This window comes from Mucor mucedo (assembly GCF_025094135.1).
Source record: "Mucor mucedo strain NRRL 3635 chromosome Unknown EV154scaffold_131, whole genome shotgun sequence".
Lineage (NCBI taxonomy): Eukaryota > Fungi > Mucoromycota > Mucoromycetes > Mucorales > Mucoraceae > Mucor > Mucor mucedo.
In genome coordinates, this window is record NW_026252415.1 from 103255 (window position 1) to 109128 (window position 5874).

Consider the following 5874-nt stretch of genomic DNA (forward strand, 5'->3'; position numbering starts at 1 on the left):
ACTCATTAAAGTTCCATTTCAGATTCTGAGGAAGATTCTGTTACTGCAGTCTTGAAATGGAATGCAGCTTTACGAGGGTCGACTTGGCCCAGTTTCTTCTGAGCATTGGCAAGGGCATCCTTAGCATTTTGGTCATCGATCCAACCTAGGTCAACAAAGGAACGAGCAACGGCACCAACAACGAGAGGACGCAAGAAAGAGAGAGTATCAATTGCACGATTGTTGTCAATGTCATGCATTTTTTGGCAACGATCTTCATGTGACATAGCCACATATTGGGGGTCAGCCAAATGTTTGGGGTCAAGAGGATCGGAGTCGGGGAACAGAGTGGCGTCGACCTTGGCCATAGCTTCAGTGAATGTTTGTACATATTGTACGTGCATCAAGAGACCTAATACACCAGAGGCTGGGAATGTGACGTCAAGTATACGACCTGTGTCGATGCCTGAACGTCTGAGGCGAGAACGAACTTCAGAGCGGATTATCTTACGAGATCTACCAATATACACATATTGGAAGCCTTGTGGACCTTTGTCTTCAGGACTTTGGAAGGGTCGAGCGGCTGCGATACACTTATTTAAGGAAGTGGCAGGGGAAGTATGTTTGGGCTTTTCAGGGCGTGTTTCAGCAGCCTTAGTTGCCCATGTGGAGTCTTTGCTAGATGAGCCGCGGTTACCATCCTCGGTGGACTGATTTGAAACCCGACGTGGAGTGGTGGTTTTGGATGCACCGGGGTTGGTTGAAACGGAAATAAATTTTTCTTTCAAAATTTTATTTTCCGAGGCGAGAATCATATTTTCCTTTTCAAGAGTAGAGATTTTTTCTTTCAGAAGTGCCATTTCTTTCAAAATTGTAGAGTGCTCGTTTACTTGAGAAGTGAGATTGTAGACATATTCCAAGAGTTGTCCGTGATCGAGGTTAGGCTGTACAGAATCAATGGTGCAGTCCATTGCTTGTTGATTTTCCATTTTTTAAGAAATTAACAATTTCGAATTTTCTAAAAACTGTAGATCTTGTCCAATGGGGTTGAAAACTTGTTTGAAGGTACTTGAGGTAATAAGCTTTAATACTGTAAAACTTATTTTGGAAGTTGTTGCTAACGTTGTTGATATTTTATCGATTTTAAAGTACCGGCTAAAATATTGAACCGTTCCAATTTAATTAAACGTTTGGAAAAGCGAAAGAGAGTGCTCGCTTAGCTCAGTTGGTTAGAGCGTGGTGCTAATAACGCCAAGGTCAACAGTTCGACCCTGTTAGTGAGCAATTGTTTTTTTTGCCCTGGTTAGACTCAAAAGGTCTTCACTCCAAGACCGTCCGGACATTTTTTTTTTACGACATTTATCAAAAAAAAATGTCGTTTAGCTTTGATACAATGTGAGTGGTAGTGATTGGTTTAGATTTAGTTTGACAGTAAGGTAGAAGGAGAATAATATACGTTTGTAGTTAATTATTCAGTTCTAAGTGAGCACCACGTTGTTTTATATAAATATATAATAAATATATATGGTAACGATCCAGTTAAGTAAAATAAAATAAAAGGTCTTAAAAGACAGATACAGAGAAAAAGAGACTAAGGCTTCGGTTTTTCTAGGGAGACAGTAAGATAATGGGCCAATTATATATAGAAGATATAATATTTGATAGGCAAGTTTATGATAAAAGTATATAGTAAAATCTGAATGTTTATTGAAATATGTTTTGTTTTAAGGTTTATATAGTTTTTGAGAAATCAAAGGATCGGTAACGATACCCTTGATTTCGGATAAATGATAATAAGAATTAATTTGTCAAAAGGTTTTAAATATAAAAAGGTAAGGATTCAAGTTAGAGAAGTACAATGCTAAAAGTTAGCATGAAAAATATAAATTGTCTGAGTAAAGTTTTTAGAGTTGAAGTCAATTATTACATATTGAAAATCCGCATTGTAACAGCTTTTTGTCGTCATCGTTCTTAGTTATAGTGTCAGAGTGATTTTAATAGATGTGCTTATGTAAAGTTAAGTATAGTAAATAATGATACAATGTGAGAAGTAGTGATTGGTTTAGATTTAGTTTTGACAGTAAGGTAGAAGGAGAATAATATACGTTTGTAGTTAATTATTCAGTTCTAAGTGAGCATCACGTTATTTTATATAAATATATAATAAATACATATGGTAACGATCCAGTTAAGTAAAATAAAATAAAAGGTCTTGATAGACAGATACAGAGAAAAAGAGACTAAGGCTTCGGTTTTTCTAGGGGGACAGTGAGATAATAGGCCAATTATATATAGAAGATATAATATTCGATAGGCAAGTTTATGATAAAAGTATATAGTAAAATCCGAATGTTTATTGAAATATGTTTTGTTGTAAGGTTTATATAGTTTTTGAGAAATCAAAGGATCGGTAACGATACCCTTGATTTCGGATAAATGATAATAATAATAAATTTGTCAAAAGGTTTTAAATATAAAAAGGTAAAGATTCAAGTTAGAGAAGTACAATGCTAAAAGTTAGCATGAAAAATATTAATTGTCTGAGTAAAGTTTTTAGTGTTGAAGTCAATTATTACATACTGAAAATCCGCATTGTAACAATAAAAGATGATCTTTATTGAATTACAGTTTTGTGAAATGGTTATATCTAAATTGAAGTTGTACAGAGCTTAGTACAAAATTATATCTGACAATAGGTTAATTATGAATAGGAGATAAAAGATGCTTTATTATGAATTGGGATTTATGATTAATTTATATTATTTAAAGTAGTACAAAAGATAGTACGACATTTTCTGCGTAAAAAATTTCGGGCCCTCTCCTCACAGCTGTAGTTATCTTGCCCAACCAGGTTTCAGTAAATTCTATAAATTTCAATATCAACCCAATCAAAACTCGTACATTTCAATGATTTTCTATAGTTTAATATTCAGAGCCAATAAAATCACTTCATTTTCTATAAATTGTGCTGCCCGCCAACTCAAATTGCCACGAGGATTAATAATGTATAAAAGGTGTATTGAATCATGTGCACATTCCTTTTTCATTTTTATAACATAATACCATGGATCTTTCTAAAAATCATAAAAAAAAAACCCAATCTGTTTGATAAAAATACCTCTATTTTGGACTTCATGTCCAACAACCCTAATGCGACCTGTAACCAAAGCAGCTCTGAGATCGATACATCTGACATACTTGAAGCTGATTGTCATGCATTGAGTGATACTGAAGATATCAGTATCAAAGTAACTAAAGTAAACGGTTTAGGTATTACGGATTTACTAAAATGCATTGATTTTTTTAGGACAATGGGGTGAGATCTAAAACAACCATTGATGAGATAAGCTATCTCGTGGACGAAGATGATACAGAATGGTCAAAAATTGAAAAAATTAAAATATACAGAAGCTTAATTTAAATCTACTTTTGTTAGCGCTTACGTAGACGAGGAGTCTGAGATGACAGAGGAGGAGTTTCTCACAATTGATGAAGATGCAAGCAAGACTTTAAAGGGTGGACTATTAGACAAGTATCTCGAAAAGATCCAATTTGAGTGTGAAACAAAAAATGCATACAAGAGTAGCACATATTGGATAAACCCACCAATGGCGAATTGCGCATTGTCAAAAGATCCTAATCCGGAATCACTATATCTGCCTAAAGTGTTTATCTGGATGCCACATGCATTGATGGATACAAGAAACAAAATGTTAAAATGCTTAGTTCCTGGATGCTTCAAAAATCGAAATAAGAAGGGATTCTTGGACAATCCAAAAGCCAGAAAGATCGTAGATATTCACCAGTAAGTTTTTGTGTCCATGTAAACATTATTATTCAATCTTCTGTGACTAACGTGCAAAATTTCGGAAACTTTTATATCATGACATATCGTTTTGAGTGTCCCAATAAGGAAAATGGTATCTGTGTTGGCTATGATAGAAAATTGATTGCACAGCGGCCATATAGAATTCAACTTAATTTTCCCGCACATCTGACCCATAGATCTGGAATTCTAAAGATTTGGGTAAACTGTTGAGAGCTGGAGCTCAAAACTCTCTTGGGCCTAGCAAAGTCAGTCAGGCGCTTAGAGAATTTCTTGGGCTTAGATACGATGAGTTACAGCTTCGATATCTGGATGTCTTAAGATGCAATAAAACTAGCACCACTATGGGATTGTGGAATATGAAATCTGTCAATCCAGAGTTCTCTCCCTTCAACGACAAGGAAAGATATGCCGGCTCTGTCCCTTCAGCTAGCTACCTTAGCTTTGTGTATTGTTAAATAATCAATGACCTTCGACCTTTTATGGATCAAATGATTTCGTCTTTGGGAGGAGAGATTCTTAAAGTAGAGCACTCATTTAAAGTAATTGATCCTATGGGGAAAATTAATGGCGTTCCTGTGTTGGTGTATTATATACTGTATGCAACGAGGACGAAGACATTAGGGCTCAGGCGTTGGTATCTACAAAAGCTCACAGTCATCTCAAGCCGGTATACAATAGTTTGATTCAAAGCTACAATATTTACGGATATGATCTTCCAAAATTTATCTTCACCGACAATGTCACAGCTGATCAAAAGTTTCTTGAATCTGTTGTTCCAACAGTAAAGGAAAACGTGCAACATATACCTCGAGGCAATGTCAGCAGAAAAGAAAAAGAAAATATTCGTGACACTGCTCCTACATAATAACCAACATGCTAAAAAAAAAAAGTTGGAAATTTTTGATAATGATATTAATTTATCAAGCGTAGACGCCAAACTTCCCACATACACAATTCCTAGCGATGTCAAAGTCGGTGTTCTTGATACCGCAACAGCCATCAATTCAATAGTCAATGATCTCCTTAAGGTTGCAGATGAGCAAGGTACTTTGTGTGTTGGATTCGATTGTGAATGGTACTTCAATCGCTCGCCCTTTGCAATCAGAAAAGTTTCCTTGGTACAGATTGCATATGACTCAAATGTCTGGTTGCTAAGGCTAAACAAGTATGACAAAAGTAGCTTTCCTAGTTCGTTGAAAGTTTTCCTCAAGTCAGAAAAAGTGATCAGGATTGGACGATCAGTAGGTGGCGATTTAAAAAAACTGGAAAGGGATTTTGGTTTAGAAGGGAGCCACGGGAAATTGGAATTAGGTACCTACTGCAAGACCAAAGATGTCATAGACAAGGCAAGCTACGGCTTAAATTATATTTGCTCAACACTTTTTAAGGACAACACCCCAAGATTAAGTAATTGGAGTGCGACCAGCCTTTTGGACTCTCAGATCTACTATGCTGCTTGTGATGCTTATGTTTCTTTGGAAATTTTGGATATTCTGCAACATGTCACAGCCAGTGGTACCCAAATTTTTGAGAACCCTAAGCTAAACATGTTTGTGTCAATCCATGTGAAAGGAAGCAAGCAAGCCTGCGCTTTTAGTTACACGGTCCCATCAACCAGTAAAGCTGTAAACATGAAGAACAAAGCGACTACAAAAATTACAAATGTTTCCATTCCTGGTACAACAATCATAGATTCCTTTGAAAACGCCAACAACAAGTCCCTGAGCGATTTTGGCAATCCACCATTTGAAGTCATTATTGATTTAAATTACTATCAACTATTCACTGCCAACGAAAGTCAACCTTTGACTACAACAGATAGCTTTAATAGTAATCAAGAAATAAGACAGAATACAAGTACCAAACATCTCCCTGAAGACACATATGCTTTGCCATCCAGGGTATTAAAAGACGTTTTTCATCTCATGGATATGATACCTATACCAAAGACACATGGATTTTCAAAGGATTTCTCAAAAAAATTTAGAGACGCTTTATTTGTAAATGATTGTGATGATGAAGCATTGGTACGAGAGTATCTGAAAACACAGAATACTACTATTGAA

At 35.7% G+C, this 5874-nt stretch overlaps 1 non-coding gene across 1 annotated transcript; it reads left to right on the forward strand.

The window, feature by feature from the left end:
- The first annotated feature begins 1189 nt into the window (after positions 1-1189).
- Positions 1190-1263, forward strand: EV154DRAFT_t113. The gene has a single exon. It is a non-coding gene; the product is annotated as a tRNA-Ile (tRNA).
- Positions 1264-5874: the final 4611 nt, after the last annotated feature.